An 18,223-nucleotide genomic window follows, 5' to 3' on the forward strand; every position below is an offset into this window, starting at 1 on the left:
GAATCTCAGTGACCTCAAACTAAAGGTCAATGGAGGTCAAGTTTTCTGAAAATCTTGTGAATGCGATAACTCGAGAACAAGGTGGCATAGGGGCTTCAATTTAATAGCGCAGGTGCATCTACAAAATACCTTGAATGACTGTCAGTGACCTTGACCTCAAGATCAGAGTAAGTTTAGTGAAAATCCTGTGAATGCAATAACTTCAGCACGAGGCGACATAGGATTTATCAAATGACACCATAAGTGTGTCTTCTAGCAGGCCAAGAGGTAGCTTTTCTCCAGTAAATTAGGTCACTAGGTGGGAATGTGTGATATAAAAGATTCTAATGTAATGACCTATTTTAATGGTATGTGTCCACAGGATCCATGAACTTCATCTTTGAGGCTATTATTGGCTTGTTTGTTGCATCAGCTGCTTTGAGAAACACATTTTTCTGGATTGTTTAGTTTAATCCTACAGGGTTTACATGGCTTCACAACACTTCTTCCTATGGATAAATTCCTATAACATTATTTAAGAGCCTTTACTATCTATTATAGACAGTAGCATAACAATATAACACAAGTTTTATCTTTAAATAAAGTTATTAAGTCAGAAACCGTATTGTCACACGTACGTTGTCCGTATTGATGTGGCACCATTGTCTGTCCCCAACCTGTTTTTCCCTTTCTTTCTGTCTCTCTTCCCCTTTTTCTCTCCTTCATGTTGCTGGCATTCCCTCGGGCCTGTGCTGTAAGGCGTGGAAGAGGAGCAGAGACAGAGCATTTAGTAATAGCTTCTTAATGGGCTTGTCGACAGCCACATTAGAACGCACAGGCAGCGAGCGAGGCCGGGCAACGATATGCCAAGCCAGATGCCATGCCAGCTGTGACACTCCGCTTTCTCACTCACGCTCTCATTTGTAATCACATTTCTCATACGGATGGACGCCATGTGCGTAAAGAACAGCAGACAGGCACATCACTGTCACTTTTCCTTTTCTGTGTTCTTAAAAAGGAAACTTTAACATTTTGAAAAAAGCAGGAGGTCGTAAAAAATAATCAAAATCCAAGGAATGTGTAGTCAGAAGATAAACAAAACAGTATTATTCTATAAACTGGCATGAGCTTATGGTGCAACCTGGTCTAATTTTGACCTAACTGTAGTTCCTTTTTAAACTAAACTTGTGTATATTTGCATTTCTTTACTATCACAATTAGTCTGTCATTGATTGGGAGAGTCTAAGAAATATAAAAGATGTTTTTGGAACAATAATACTGGTACGCTTATTGATTAGGCTCTAATATATGCCATAGTCTTGTGAGAGGTGACACAAATTGTACAAGATGGACTTAATGTCCGTGTCTTAAAAGTAATGTGGAATTGACTACATTTTTTTTCTCTGATGGGTAGAAGGGATCAACTACTGTGGTTGCAAAACACTGAGATAGTAAAGAAGTAGAAAAAAAGCTTCAACTCTGTTGTGACCTCACTCTCCTGAGGGGTTTATGGCTTCAGAAATCTGTCTAGTCTTATTGAATATAGCAGCTCATATTTTAGATTAAGATTCAAGTTAAAAAGAACAGTAATGAAGAGTTTTCTTTACTGTGTCACTGGCAAGTATCTAGCCTATTAAGGTGCATTGTCCATATATTTCTCGGTTTGATCTGCCTCACATCTGATTTGAAAACACCAAAATGACAAAGGTGAAAACAGTCTTCACACATCACAATGGACCTTTACTATATAGGCAATGGATGACATCATGGTTGCTAAGTCCATCTTTTACATGAAATCCAGTCCTAACTACATCCATTATTAAACAGGAAAGTTTTAAGTCTAGTCTTACAGTTTTTCTGAATTGCTAAAACACCAAATCCCATTGTAAAAACGAAACCATCAACTATGAAAACTCTTTCATCAAATCAATCTCACAGTTGCCAAAATCTTAAACACTATTCATTTGCAAATCTGAATCACCCATTTACCAAAACTCTAAACACATTCTCAAACACAAAACACATTTACACAAAACACACTGTTTTCATCATTAACACACTACCACTCAAAATTGAAAACACATGTTACAACCTCTTCTTCTGCTTTTTGCTAGATTGAATACAGCTTCATCCACGAAGATGTATTCATGAGACCTAACCATTGAGTCAAGCTCAAAGATTCTCTGTACACAACAAACTAATTTTAGTTCTCTAAAAGAATGAATAGTATGATGTATACATGTGCTATGTATACAAGTATACTTATAACTAAATGGTATTTTGTTTAGAATTGAAGGATAGCCGCATGAGTGTGGGAGAACACGCATGCGCTCACAACACCAGGAGACACTTATTGTGGATATGGTCCATCAGAATAATGCAATTCGACTGCATGAAATACAGCAGTGGATTATAGAAGACAACATACATATTGAATCTAGCAAAAAGGAGGAAAAAAGGTTGCAATGTCATAGGTCAACGTGCTATTAATGAACTGCCTGGCCAGCGTAGTGGAAATGTAACTATCTGTGCTGCCATCAGCAGCTATGGGGTTCTCCACAGTCATGTTACTGTTGGGCCATACAACACCGAACTTCTAGTAACATTCCTGGATGGTCTACGGGATGCTTTGCTTGAGTAGAGAGATCGTGAGAAGGCAGAGCATCCATCCCATGTCATTTAGGACAATGTAAGCTTTCATCATGGTCCAAAAATATGCAACTGGTTTCACAATGAGCAGCATTTTATCAGTGTGTTTCTTCCACCATACTCTTCCTTATGAACCCTATCGAGGAGTTTTTCTCAGCATGGAGATGGAAAGTATAAACCGAAACCCTTACACACAGGCAAATCTACTTCAAGCAATGACTGGGGCATGGTGAGATGGGACTGGAATCTTGCTAGAGGGCTGGATTTGGCATCTCATTGCATTGCAAGGGAGACCATAACATATAATGTGGATGAAGTCCTGTGGCCTGACCCAGCACAGAGGCTTGATGCTGAGGCAGATTAAATTATCTGAATATGCTGTAAAAATATGTAATTTTTTTTATGTATATGTAACTTTTTTCTTGCAGTTCTTTTTTGTTAAAATGTGAGTACAAGAATAAATGAATGAATAGATGAATATTATTTTCCCGCTATCTCACAGTGTTTTGTATTTATTTCTGTAGTGTGTAATAGTTGCTAAGTTGTGTTTGCACATTGGCTGGTTTTGTGTGGCTTTTGACAGTAGTGGTTGATTTTGAGTAAAGTTAAAGTAGTTTTGGGTCAAATGTTTGGTTTTGCAAGACAAGTTGAAGGTTTTGTGTGTGTAGCTTGATTTTTACAGTTTGTGTTTAGTGTTTTGAGACAAAGAGATGATATTTTAGGAAATGTGTTTTAGCAATTCAGAAAAACTGTAAAATAAGAGAGTGTCAGTGTCCTGAATCAAAAGAGAGCACATTCCAAAAAGGAAAGACCTGATAGCTGAGGTGCTGCCTCCTATCCTACTTTTGGAAGCTCTAAGAACCACAAGTAAGCCTGCAGTCTGAGATTGAAGTGCTCTGTCGAGATAATACGGTACTAGGATATACTACATAAATACTACATGGTCTAAATAACTGCAGTGTCTTACATTCTGAATTTTTATGACACATTGTATGTGTGACTTGTAGCATTTTGACTCTCACCAAATATCTGTATTGAATGAGGATAATATCATAATAAATCAAAATGAAGCCAAATCAGTGAAAAACTCAACCGGTAATCATCTGCCACCTTCTGTTGGTTGATTTTCAAATCTAACAGAAATACAAAGATGGAAATGGTGTGATGGAACAATACAAGTTTAGAAACTATGTGGGGGGAAAAGGACTGGGGAACTAAAAGAAAAAAGATTATGATAAAGTGAGGGGAAATGGATAGCAGAAAGAGGGAGGAGTGATTAAATTAATAGATGGATGATGGAATCAATTAATGAATGTTAATGTGCTACAGTGTAACTGGGGATTGCAATGTCATTGCCAAGGGTCTTATAGGTCTCCAGAAGGGGGAGCCATGTGTCAGTGACTCTTGTCTGTGTCAAAGACCTTTATCAGTGCAATAAAGTGTGTGTGTGTGTGTGTGTGTGTGTGTGTGTGTGTGTGTGTGTGTGTGTGTGTGTGTGTGTGTGTGTGTGTGTGCGCACGCACACATACACACTGCTAAACACTGAATAGTCAGAAGGTGGCTCTTTGTTTCCTCATCTGATCTGATATCGTTACTACCAAACCAAATTTTCCTGTGTCAGCGATGATCAAGCGAGATGAGGATGCAAAGAGAAAAAGGCATGTACGCGCGTGTGTGAGTCTTTGCTCTCTTGTGCATGTCACACTGTGCATGTGCATGTGTGAGTTTGTATTGGCAGCTGATAGCATTTTAGGAGCTGAAGCCTATATACAGACTGGCGACCCTCTAAACTATCGACAGCTGCCAATTGTCGCTCTAGTGAGTGACAGTTCTCTATTGATGGACGGGATCTGCTGACAGAGAGATGAAGGACGAAACAATAGGAAACAGAGCCCTATTGGTGGAGAGGGCCAGAGGAGACAGTTAAAAAAAAAGAGGGAAAAAAAGGTGTACACTAGCAGGAGCTTTGAAACTTTTTGAAGGTTATGGTAAGAATAGGAAGGAAAAGTTTTGGATCTGGATCAGTTCACCTTTAACTCTATCATGAGACATCACTGCAGTTATACAGTGCATAGTACCCAGACACCAGCAACGCCACTAGTAACCACTAGTTCTCACTAGTTTTCTTTACTTTTAACTTGCTGTATAATTGAATGGAAAGTGGCCATTACTATTACTTACTGTCCTAAATGCCACCACCTCAGATTGGAGCTGAGACACTACATGTAATGTAATGAAATTCATAGAAATGTGAGTGTGAGCCACTAAATCAAGCATGGGCTAAACAACAGGTGAGGTGACTTCACCAGTTTCTGTTAGACATTCCTCTTTTGTCCTAGGTTATTCTTTTTGCTGCTTAACTTTCTGGTGGCTGGCCTTTGATGCGGAAGAAACCCCTGTTTTTTTTATTTTTCTTCAGAATATTGACAGAGTAGTTTTGAATTTAGCTGTGTCTTCTGTTTGACCTTTGCAGTCCATCTCTAACATACACACAAAAATAGAACAAGCAAAAACATCTTGTATATGGATACAAATACAGTGCACACAGTTGTGTCTATATGTCTTTGTGTCTGTGCGTGTTGCCTCACCTCAGGAAACTTGTGGCTAATTCCATTAGTGGGTGGAGAGAGCATGTAAATGAGGGGAGACAGCTGTTAGTGAAGGGAGGTTGATGGAGTAAGCCTGGGGGGAGTGGGGAGGCGCAGACACACACCCACTCACAAACTCACATGCACAGCACTACACTTCACATACGTATATCTTTTTTTCCTTAAAAATATAAGGAGACCCAACTGAACTTATTTTATGTGTATGCCTTGGAAACATGCCAGATTATTAGTCTTAAAGGCCATGCATTCATGGTTACACAGAGTCATCACACATGCTTTAGGGGGGTTGTGACATATTTGCTTTTATTTTACGTTACAGTATATAATATAGTAGGCAGTATGCAGGAAACTGTAGCAGTAGGAGGGATTATGTCTATATGCATATACAATTTACAACTGTATTTTCTTCAACTCAATATGTGCACTCATGGTTTTACTTTATATTACCCACCCAACACAGTCTGTTACATTAAACTTTTTTAGATATAATGGCTGTAAGTAAAATTGTGTGCATGCACAAAGGTAGAAAAGTGCATATGCTCTGCTTTTGTAAAGATAATAAATTCATGTGTGCTCATGACACCTTTTTAAATAAATGTAATATCTTATTACATTATTTTCTCTTACAGTTTTACCCAGTGGATGAAGACATTACCCAGGGATTCAACTGCACATAAAAAATGCTCTTTGCATCACAAGGTATTATGCTTGTCAATGAAAACGACACCAAAGACAAAACCCAGTTTAATCAATTGCAACTGCGTTCTCCCCTAATTGTTCCCTGACTTTTCCACTATGCACATCGGAGCGTCACTGAAATGTAATCCACCCCAATAAAAATCTTTAGTGGGAAAAAGTAACAGTTTGTAAACTCAGTAAATTTAGAGCAAAGGTCATTAGCACACACAACAAAAAAGATGTGGTTGAGTTAAAAGTACAAAGACCTCCAATGACACCAAAGCAGCTATCTTTACTCATCAGGTCCATTACATGCAGCAGCTATTTATATCAAAAATACAAAGAGGATTGATAGATATAAGCACACAAGCACTTACGTATAGCGAAAGTAAGAAATACAGGCTCTGTAAGTCAGGCTTTTTCCATGTATTTTTGCTTACAACACCAAACTTTACCGGGCTGCCTGAAGTCTGTATTACTCACACATAACATATTCAAAATACATCTTGTACATATGTGAAGTACTCTACGTGTGTTTGTATGTTTGTATGTATTGGCACTTGGGGCTAATGGGTAGGGGGTGGGGGGTAGACTAAGGGTCCAGATGGTTGGAAAGATAGATGTAGAGATAGATAAAGACAAAGAAAGAGGGAACAAAGGAAAGGCAGAAGAACACACTGTTTATCATTCAGGAGACTCTCCCCAATGGTCACTGCTCAGCTAGCACACATACATACACACAGGTATGTGTTGGTCTTAATCCTATTGTGTAGCAGTGACCAGAGTGTGGGAGTCTCATCACCTGTCTCCTCTCCCCCTCTCACATACACACACACAGTGATGGAGTATAATCCTGTCAGTAACTGTGATGGAATTTAGAGAGGATTTAATTTTTATAATTCTACCAGCATACTGTGAATCATGGGAGCAAAAAGTAAAGTCCAGAATATCTGTGTAAGCACATACACATCTCTGTCTTTTGGTGCAATGTGTTTTTTACTTCTCAGTCTTTTATTCTGCTGTTCCAGTATATTCATTTTAGGTCTCTTTTAAAAAACATATATATTCACTTCATCCATTAGTTTTCACACAAAAAATGCTAAAATAAAATAAAATATTTATGATTTCTTTACTCTCTTGTGGCAGTTTTACATAATGTAATCAAATTAAAGTGAACACCACCAGTGTGCAGCTGGAAGCGTCTGTAGGGAAATAGCTGCAGATGGGAGCCATGAGGGTTGAAACTACTAAATGGCGCTGAATGCTCATATATATACATTAAACTGTCCTAAACAGGGGCAGCATGTTTAAACTGTACCAGGGTGGTTTCACTGTTTAGTGTGAGATATCGTTGGCTGAATGTGCTTGATTGACGGGAAATTGGAGAGGAGTCTGGGCAGTCTGTCAAATTGTTAATATGATAGGTAATACCCCAAGGACGTGCACATACGCACAAACAAGAAAGTGACTCCCTTTCTATCAGCCTTTCCCTATCAGTCTCTCTAAACACTCCTACATGTACCTGAATTTCTTTACGTCGCTGTCTTTCATTTTCCTTCCCACACACGGACAGCTTTCCAGCTTTTCTCTTCACATATACTCTCCCTGTGACTTAATCTTTCACACACACCTATATATGCACTCTGTTTGGCTATGTGGCATTTTACTGCAGGTTAATAATGAGAGGAGAGGTGTGTGACCCTGTCAGAAGTGTGAGAAACTGACCCAAAGACATCAGACAGAGGCCGAGACCCCCCAACCCTGAGGGCATTAAAGTGTGTGCGTATAATAGTGTGTGTGTATGTGTGTGTGTCCATCCCCGTCTTCTCATAGATGACATATGTGGGGTCATTTACATACTATTACCTTTCTACTGGATATGAGGAATTACACACACTCACACACACAGAAAGGTGGATTGGCCTGGTGTGATGTCCCTGTCAGATGTCAGGCTGCAGATGGGATGAAATAGAGGGGGGTAGGTCACGTCTGTTTCCTTTTTTCTCTCACACGAGCACATACACTCACAGACACACACCTGTCTTGCCCCTAAGGTGCCCAGTTACTAAGAGAGTTGTCAGCAGGTCTGTGGGAAGCCTCAACTGTTTGACATCTGCCAGAAAACTCCCAAAACATGCATGCATGCACATATCCCCCACCACCTCATTTCAGAACAACAGAGCATCTCCCAATGATCAACATTTAGATACAGTCATCACTTACTGGTCCCAGCTGCCACACACACAACACACACACTCCTCAGGAGAAATAAATAAATAAATAGAGTTATGGGCTAGTGGAGAGATTGAACTGCAGACAAGTTGGTGATGAAAAAAAGAAAAGCGAAGCGTATATGTGTGTGTCAATATGTGGATGTGTGTTAATGTTTGTATTTTCTCAGCTTTTCATACTTACACTCAGAGTGATAGAGAGACTTGTTTCAATTTGTCCCACTTTCATAGAAGATAATGAAGCTGTCATTCTCAGACAACTTCACTGGATTGGTACAGGACCACAGACTGCTGCTCAGGGAGACACACACACACACACATCTACCTAAGTGTGCAGTGCTGCAAGCGATCCCCCTGGCCCCTGTTAAGCATATGTCAAATATAACCATGTATAGAAAGCGAGATTGTGTGACATATGTACAGCTGGCTGAATGGCAGACACAAATCATAGAGTAACACATACACACGAACACTCAGCTCGTATCTTTAACATGCAAACAGACAGACAGCTCTGATAGCAAATAAAATGAAATCAACCTTGAATAGCAAAATCCTCTGTGAATACTTGTCTCTTCTTTACAAGTCAATTTCATATCCTGTAGCTCAAGACAAACCTAAAGAGATTTGAAATTGATGTAGAAACAGACAGAGGGTGGAGGGGAAAAATGGGTTATAGAGAGAAAGGGAAGAAAAGAGGGAGAGGAGACCTTGGTGAGAGCCAGGATCATAGGTTAAATGGGGGTTGAAAAATTATAACTTACCATTTACAAGTGCAATGTCCATGATGTATTCAGCAGATCTGATGAAACTGTTATTCTTTTAAGAGCGTTTAATACATGATGACTTGTAATGAGTTCAGATTATTTGCTGGGATCATGGAAAGCATTATGCTTCTCCTCTTTTTTCTTTTTTTAATTATGGGTGGTATTGGCTCTCTGAAATGGGCAGGGATTTTACATGCACTTAATCACACAACTAAGAGGTGACAAATGTAAGTCCGAGTCATTTGGGTCAAGTGCCTATACCATTGTATTTTAGATAATCAAGTAGTTCAGTTGCCTAAATCAATCAAAATCATTTTAATAAAAAAACACTAAATCGTGCCTATAAAAATAATTGTAATATTTTTATTTTAATTATTAAAACAGAAGAAACCCAATTTCATGAGTGAAAAATCTTGACCCACTCCAATGCTGTACCTTTCTCCACCTAAAGCTGACTTTGTATTTTATGTTCCTTTCTCATGTGAGTGAAAAGTTTACCACAATAAAGTTCTCACTGTTGTAATGTTGTATTAAGAAACTTTGTGCTAAAATGTTACAACTACTGTTTTTGAGCTAACCGGTTGCTATGACTTAGACACCAAAGAGTTTCCAGTTAATGGTGTCCAGGCCTCAAAGTAACATTCAGACAAGGAATGCAACCTGAATAGTGAGTAGTGCAGTGAGAAAGTCTGCCAAATTCAGACTTGCAACAAAGAGTTTTGCTACAATTTCCTGAGGGATCTGGGGAGAACATTTGGCAGAAACTACCTAAACTGTGATGTGTTGACTCTGGCCTCTTCGCCAAAATAAAGTTCATGTTGACAGATCATCAGATTAACAGACTGGAGGATATCCAGCAAAGAGATTGAATGGGACTTGACAAACAAATCTAAAAAAAAAAAAAACATCTGGAGTGCTAGAAGCAGTGAAGAGGCGAAAAAGAAGATGACCTTGAAGGGTACATTAGCCAGTTTTTGATTCCTGGGACTATATGATCACATCTAATACTCTGGAATTTAGAGATCCACATACATTGCAAGAGATCTATAAAGGCCCTAAAGTTGGTTTTCTAGTCCTTTCTACCTGTCAAGCTCTAAAAACAAGTAATCCATCTTCGTATTTCACAATTTAGCATTATGTTTTAGTCCTTCATTAAGTCTATGCTTTTCCAAACTTATGGCTAAAAAAATGTCTCAATTTCCAAGCAATTATGACCCATCATGGTGTCACTAGTGTTATTTTCCTCTGACTTTAAAGTCCTTCCAGTGCCACCATTTTTACAGTCCAGGTTGCACTTCATCTTGATTTGTGAACTGATCAAATGCATGAAATTATTACAGGGATCCTGTTATGGTTTTAAATAAACCAAAAACATTAACCATCCAAATATTTAATGCACTTAACAATGGAAAACCAAGAAAGAAAGACTAAAAGTGTCTGCGTTGTCAGTGAATGTGAACAAATGAGGGAAGAAGAAAGGAAAAATGAGGACAGCAGTTAACTTTTTTCAATCCGATCATCCTCACACCCACTCATCTCTCTCTATTCAAAGAAAGACATAATTACAGCTTTGAGTCTTTAGCCTCATAATTTACTCGTTCTGTCACATTATTTACAATTCTCTCTTTTTCTCTTGCTCTCTCTCTCCCCCTCTCTCTCTCGGCAGGGGTTCGCCCCTATAATCTAGTCTGTTAGGTCCAATCCATATTCCAAGTTATTATCACTCTCATTTGCTTATTAAGTGCTCCCTTGTTTTCTTCAAATAAAGTTATAATTAGAGATTTGGTGTCTGCAGCTTGAATTACTATCTCCTCTTTATGGAATCTTGGGTGGGATGAGAGAGAATCGTGTTTTATCATACTCATGGAGTTAATGAGGATGTGCACAGCTTGATATTGTGTTTGTATGTGTGTGAGGGTGTGTGCGTGTTTTCTAATTACGTCTCAGTGACAGCTTTCTGGCCTCCAAAGTATCCATATACTGTATACCCTCTGTTTTGTTTTCCCACTGATTTATGTTAATGAAGTCAATCACAGAAGAGGAAATTCACTGCTTTATGTAGTGTTTGAGATTAAATTGCCATCATACTTCAAAGTAGTTGTTTATATTTTATTTGATAAGTATACTGATATATACATAACAGTATTTTGTACCACATAATTGTCTCTGTAGTTGCTTATTTAGCGTAAATTGAAACCAAGAAGACTTCAGTGTCATTATTTGGCTTTTACAGCTTTGAATACTAATCACCAAGGTTTCCTGAGGATGATGCACTGATCCATTCTTACCTTCTCGTGACCCACCCTGTGGGCCCAACCCTGTCTTTGAGAAACAGCAGAGTAGAGTACATTAAGACACGCCCCAGCAACACACTGATTACATATGCTAGCTATGGTAATGAGCTGAGCTGGACAGTGGAAGACTGCTGCTGTTTATGGCAACTCATTATCTGGCCCATTGACCAGAACTGTTCTACACATCATAGAGCCCCGTGTCCTCTACATCTATTCGACCATCATTCTCTTGTCTGGGTGGGGGTGTAATAAATTTGTGCTTGCGTGTGTCAGTTGGTGGTTGGTTGAAGGTTTGTGTGTATATGAGAGGTGAGACGTGATTGTTGGATGGGTGGATATATGAAGAGATGAGTGGATGGGTATAAATAGAAATTTGTGTGAGAGAGTGTGTGTATTTTCTTACTGGGTGTTATACATAATGAAAAGTTAGATGAGTCGTCAGCTAATGATCTCATCCACACGTGCAGCGTTACACATCGGTTTCAATACTTTTTTGCTGGGAGTTTCATTTAAGCGTGTGTTTGTGCATGTGTGCATACGATTACATGCCCGAGTCTCTTACTCAAGAGTGTGGCAGTGTGTGTATGTTGCTGTGATCACTAGCCAAAGTAAAGTGTTTGCAGCTGAGAGAGACAGGGGCGCTAAGCTCAAGGGCACATTTGTTTCAAGCTAATGATAGAATGTAAATGGAGCAAATTTCCTCTGCAAGAACAGAAGCTCTCTCGCTCAGACACACAACCACACACACCTTCATACTTTCACACACACGCGAACACAGACACACACTCCTAAAGACACGCTTTTTCAAATGCACACACATAGTGGCATCGTGTTGATGGAGTGCAGAATCTCATTACACATCTAATAGAATAAGTGTAGTGTGCGTATGGGGAGAGGAGAGGAGCAGCCAACCTGATTAGCCTTATCACTTTATTATGCCGCTCTGCACGCAGCACACAGGACAATTGCATTAGAGAGGAGCAGATGAGCTGAAGGCAAGGAGAACTCAGCAAACACAGCCTTAATTGATTCCTCACCAAATTAGCGGGGACAGGTGGGGGGCTCACTGGCTGGGTGGCTGCTTGACTGACTGGATGCTTGGTTGGCCGCTTCACTGAGTGGCTGACTTGTTGACTTGTTTGGCGGTCGATTGACTGAGTTACAACGAGAGGAGTTGACTGACTAACTGAGTTTACCAGTGAATTTTGTTGAGCTGAAGGTGAGGAGAACTTATCAAACTCTTTAATGTTTTAATTGATCCGTCAGTAGATTTTCAGGGACAGTTGAGGTGAGACCCCAAGTGATCCACTGCCTGCCTGACTGAGTGATTGTTAAATGGCTGACTGGGTCACTTGATAGTAACTGTTTAGCAGTAGGTTTATTTGAAAACAATAACAACAACGATAGTCTGGCTTACAGCTACAATTTTTTGGAAGAGCCAATTAGTCTAATCAGTCTATACGTTTATCTTTAGTTTTTTATCAAAAACTTGAATTTCATAAAGATAAAAAGTGCAGTTCTGAAGACTCCTGCAAAAACAAACAACTCAGTGTGCTTCATTTGCTTCATAATCACAGGAGCCACTAAAAATCATTGGTTAAAATCATTAATTAAAGCTTTAAAATTAATTGTAGGTGCAAGTGAACCTTGCAGTAATGACAGTCTTTAGTGGCAATAAACACCTCAAAAAAAATTGAGCTTGTTTTTTTCATTGCAGCAAGAAGTCAGATCCCTGCACTTTGTTAATTGTGTGGCATGTGAGGGAGGGTAGGAAGACTGGATCGGTGTAATGGGGTGTAGGTGGAGGGATGAGGGGGAGAAAGAGGGAGAACACAGGACACAAGGGGAAGAGAGTTTGTCTTTGTCTCTGTAGGTCCCCCTGGGGTATTGTGGGATAGTGGAGGTTAATGAATCTGATTGGCTGGTGGGAGTTTTTCTGCTGGTGCTGCGGTTTGCACACTCGCTTCACTTTTTTATTTCGCCAAGTTTGGCTTAGACACAGTGCAGCATGAAGGACAGTGTGGCAAACAAAAAGTGCTAAATTTTACTGAGTCTGTGGAATATGATGAAACTTGTGTTTAACATCGCTGAAGCACAAAATTAAAGATGCTCATATTTACATTTTAAAATGCATGCACACCTGGGTAGTAGTAAGCTCAAAGTTACGGCACAGGTAAAAGGCAAAAAAACCCAAAAACAACAATATTTTTGTTTTATTAATGAAATACTGCAGTTTCAAAAAGAAATCACAATGGCATTTTAGTGATAATTTCCCATGTAGAATTCTCTTTCATGATATTTTCATTGTATATTTAATGTAGATTTAAAGTATTGAAACCACTGAACCCATTAAACATAGTAGTACGACAAAACGCTCACATAGCTCATATGAGTGTCTCATTCCTAATAATCACTGTTTCCATCCTGCTGTGATGATACAACTTTTTAATTACACGCAGAAAAACAGAAACTTATTGCCAAATAATGGCAAAAAGAAAAACTGATGATAATTTTGACCAGAAAGTTTTTTTCTTTGCTTGATGAATTAATACTTTATTAGTTATTTAGCTACAACCAAAATATTTCAGAAAGGCGCTTGCTACACAAATCAGAGCTTTGAAAAGATGACCACCTTTCAGCTGTTGCATATAAATGCAGAATTCCATTATTCAAGTACAACTTAATTTATTGTAGAACAATAAGTTCATATTTTGTGTTCAGTATCAGCATGCCATTTCTGGTGAATATCTATAAGAAAAAAAAGCCTGTTGAGTTAAGTAATTGAGCTTTTGATTGTAGTAACTGCAGTGCAGACTCTTAGAGATGTGACTGGCATCTGTTTGAAGTGTTCAGCTCGTTGGAGCTTTAATATGTTGCAGAGTAACTATTAGTCCCAAACTATAAATAGATCGAAGTGTATGTTTGTTTCAAAATGCCCCTAGTTACACTCGATGTGTCTTCACATACATGTGCATACATTCATACACGTCTTTGAGTGTGTGTGTGTGTGTTTCCCTCTTAGTGTGGCTGTATGATTGTGTGTGTGTGTATATGAAGTTGTATGTGTGTGCTAATGAGAGTTGGGGGGAGCGGGCTGTCGCAGCAGTGCGTCCTCTGCTCTCCCGGCAGGTCACTAGCGACAGATGTTCTCAGCATATGTGGCGAATTAATTAGCCACTAGTAAACAGAGGGGGCTGCCGCCATGAGCTGCTGGTCTGTGCCGACGCTAAGCCGCAATGGGCCGCCTTTAGTCCAAATTCCTCTTGTCCCATCCTCCTCTGGTAAATAGTTACAGGGAGCATCATTCTTTTTGATCAGTGGACCCATAATGAGTCGGGGCCACGTGTGAGTTTGAGTAGTGCATGTGTGCGCTTGGTGTTTACATGGGAGCGGTGTGTATGTAACTGTGTGCGCATGTGTTTATTCTGTGTGTCGGTGTCAGTAGAGAATGGTTTGTGTCTGCACGCGTGCGTTTGCACGTCAGCACCCCATCATTTGGACATGGCAGTGAGCCTGTTATTGTGATGAGAGAGCCCCTTGATGACCTAATTGGTTGATTGAGGTGCATCTCTGTGTGTTTCTGTTTGTGTGTGTGTGTGCGTGCCAGGGCAGGGCCTCAGCATTCCCAGAGCTGGGAATGTTTTCACAGCTTCAGAACAACTTGGCAGAGGCTGAAAATACTTTGAGAGCTGCTTGGATAAACACACTTAAGGACGCCATGCTGATACACTTGGACTCTGGTTTAACCCTTTGAAGAAAACTAAACTCAGTTAAAGTAGTTTTTATACCACCAAACTGCTCAGGCATATCCAAATCACACTGGCAGATAGGTAGGGCTGTTGGAAATGTGGAAGTTACTGACAGCAGTGGTGTCACATGACTGTATTCATGGGTGAATTTTGGCATGTGTGGGTTCAAATTAAGTAAACATATAAGCTATTTCAAAATGAAAATTAAAGCTGCTCTGTAAAAATTTTCTCTAAAACTCGTAAGATGTCCGTTATCAACAGTGTTTGTATGAAGGCATGGTTTGTGTGTGTGCATGAGCTTGCGTGTGTGTGGCTGCAGTAATGAAGTTGTTAGTTAAAGTGGCCCCCACCCCATGGGACTGGCTTAAGCTGTGTGTGATTGCTTAGGGATCGGACACACACACACACTTATCATTATCCACACATACACATACACTCAGAGTCATTACTCCATTACGCACATGGACTATTGATTTTCTGCCATCTTTCCATCAGGTGAGAGCTTGCCAGGGAATATGGGAATGAACGCCAGACTGGGAAAATCAAACTGTCACTCCTCCTTTCCTCTCTTCCTCCCTTCTCTCTTTCATTACAGACAGATGACAGGTCAAAGCTGCTACTATTCACTCTGTTGTTTTTTCTCCACCCTTCATCACTCAATCTCTGCTTGTTTTCTAACATCAGCATCCGGTAAATCTGTTTCTCTCAAAGTCTTTCTTAATCTCTTTCAGTCTGATCTATTTTTCTTTATGTTGGCTTTCTATCCTGTAACTCCTCCACATTTTAATGTTTATTCTTATGTCTCTTTTTCTTTTTCTGTCTAAGCGTGCCTGCGCCTTCCTCCGTCTTCTCCCTCGAAGTGATGGATTCAGTCCTCTCCTTTCCTTTTCCCTTTCCACCTCTTGTCATCCCTCTTTTCTCAAGTCTCCAACACTCTGCACAATCAATCAGCTGGCCCCTCCTCCCTCAATCTATCCATCCCTAAACCCCTTAGTCCCCTCTGTGGTGGTTCCTCTTTCCACAGATTTATTCACCTTTCTCTCTCTCTCTCCTACTCTCTACGTTCCTATCTACTTCCGCCCTTTCTAATGTGATGCTTCCTGCATATCATTAAACTCTTTTCTTTTCTTTGTCTCCTTCTCTCCTCATCTTTGCCCTTTCTCAGTCTTCCTTTATGTCTCTTTTTCTGATCATGTTAAACATTTATTAGGAACTGTTAACAAGAAGTTCTCTCTAGTCTTCTATACCTATCCTTTCCTTTCCACCAGTATGCTCTCCTCTAACTCTCCTCCTCCTACTTAAACTCCTCTTTCCCTGTTGGACCCTTTTTCCCTTCGCTTTCAACACCGCATTCTCCATGCTCACCCTTCGTCACTTCTCGACCCTTGCTACCTTCCACTCTCTCCCCATTTCATCGCTTGTATGCTTCCTTTCTTCTTTTCGCTTTATCTCTCCCTTCTTTCACCTCCCATGACTCCTCCCTGCTCACCTCTCCTCCCTGAGAGGAGAATACGGGATCAGTGGATGTAATTCACTGACAAGGGTATCTATATTTAATATTAATGGGCACATAGGACCCTTCACTCTCACACTCACACAAATGGACACACATGCTCAGTGCCAAATAAAGAGTGATCAGAGGCTGTGTAAGGTTCTGCGTTGTAGCCCCCAGGATAGACGCCTTGTGGACACACGCAGCACACACACTCCTAATCGCGTAGCACTTGGCGCTGCAGGATGGATGTGGCATCATTAGGCAGAGGAGTGTGGCCGTTCTCAGCAGAAACGGCCACGCTGGCGGTACACATCAATCTCGTGCCGCACGCTCCCTCAGATACTGTCTCTTTCTCTCTCTCTCATTCTCTCTCTCTCACACACACACATACACACAAACAGCGAGAGGAAGGAGCAGCGCAGAGCAGTAAGGTTTTTTGTACAAGTACAAACATATACCCACATACACCATGGGCCTACTAATGTATCTGCACTATCTCCCTCGGTCTGTGTTTCCTTCTCTGTCACTCAGTCACACACACACACACACACACACACACACACACACACACACACACACACACACACTTTTTCTAATTTATTTACTGTTGAAAAGTGTTGCCAAGGAGAAAGGGACAGAGAAGGAGAAAAATTATGCTCATCCTTTTCATCCTCATTGTTCTTGTCAATGCTTTCTTTTTTCTATCAGTCTCTTCTCTCCTCTTCTCTTCTCTTCTCTTCTCTCCTCTTCTACAGTTTTACTTGCTCAAATCCAACTTCTACAAAGTATGTGTTTATGAAAATGTATGCCATGATTGTTAAATATTCATTCAAAACTATTAGTTACATTTTTATAGATGCACACTAGTCTGATTGATTGTGTCTGTCCATTGCATGTTTTTTTTCTTTCAATTTATATATTTGACATCACACAAGAGGGAATTAATTTTGTTGTAAGGCAGCCAAAAAAACACAATAAATTTAAAAAAATGTTTTAATAAATTGACTCGGACTTGTTTAGCATTTTTGCAGTCACGAAACTAAAGTGTATTATCAGTTATGGAAAACTCTTCAAATTTCTTTTACAAGGGCACCTCTTCAGCTGGTTCCTGCTCTGTAGCGATCCTTCATCCTGAAAGGCATATAGTACACCCTAGCTATAATTAATTATTCCCTGTTATAACTCAGATTCCCATTTTTTTGTATAACGGCGTAGGTGCCGTCTGTATTCGATCCACGTTTCTTACTTCCTAATAATCTCCATATCTGTTGTTTTTTGGCTGTTGTATGACTACTTAGTGATTTAACAGCAGTGTATTAAAGAGATAAACCGCTCACACTGCTGCTTTAATATGGTGATCGGTAAAGTAAAAAGTTTTATCTTGTGTACAGCTTCAGGTGTTTCTACGTATTTTAGTGTTTTCCTTGTGCTAATGATGTCCATATCAGAGTTGTTGAGAATAACAAGCGTCTACTGCAGATACCATCTGCCTGCGGGCAACACACAGCCTAGTGTGTGTGTGTGTGTGTGTGGTTACACAAGTGTGTGTGGTGTCTCCTTGGCTTCCATTGATCTGTGGGTATCGCACTGTATCAAGTAACAGAATGCATTGGGACAGGAGCAATATTTAAATGAAAGTGCGTGTGTGTGTACATGAATAGATGTAAACATCCACTTGTGCTTGTGCGTATGTATGTATGTGTACCGGTGTAGATTTTTTTTTTTTAAAAGAACGGTCATGGTACGAGTGCAGAGCAGAGTTTCTCTCCGCTCCT

The 18,223-nt window shown here is 39.9% G+C and overlaps 1 protein-coding gene across 2 annotated transcripts in view; it reads left to right on the forward strand.

Moving 5' to 3' along the window:
* The window catches only part of spata17 (spermatogenesis associated 17), a 43,663-nt gene extending 34,288 nt beyond the window's left edge, over window positions 1-9,375 (forward strand). For both annotated transcript variants that reach the window (XM_080885532.1, XM_080885534.1), the window contains one exon: window positions 5,867-9,375. The gene's annotated coding sequence lies outside the window, so the exon portion shown is untranslated. The remainder of the gene's footprint in view (window positions 1-5,866) is intronic.
* The last annotated feature ends 8,848 nt before the right edge of the window (window positions 9,376-18,223 follow it).

This window comes from Rhamphochromis sp. 'chilingali' (genome assembly GCF_963969265.1).
Source record: "Rhamphochromis sp. 'chilingali' genome assembly, chromosome: 6".
NCBI classification, from domain to species: Eukaryota; Metazoa; Chordata; class Actinopteri; order Cichliformes; family Cichlidae; genus Rhamphochromis; species Rhamphochromis sp. 'chilingali'.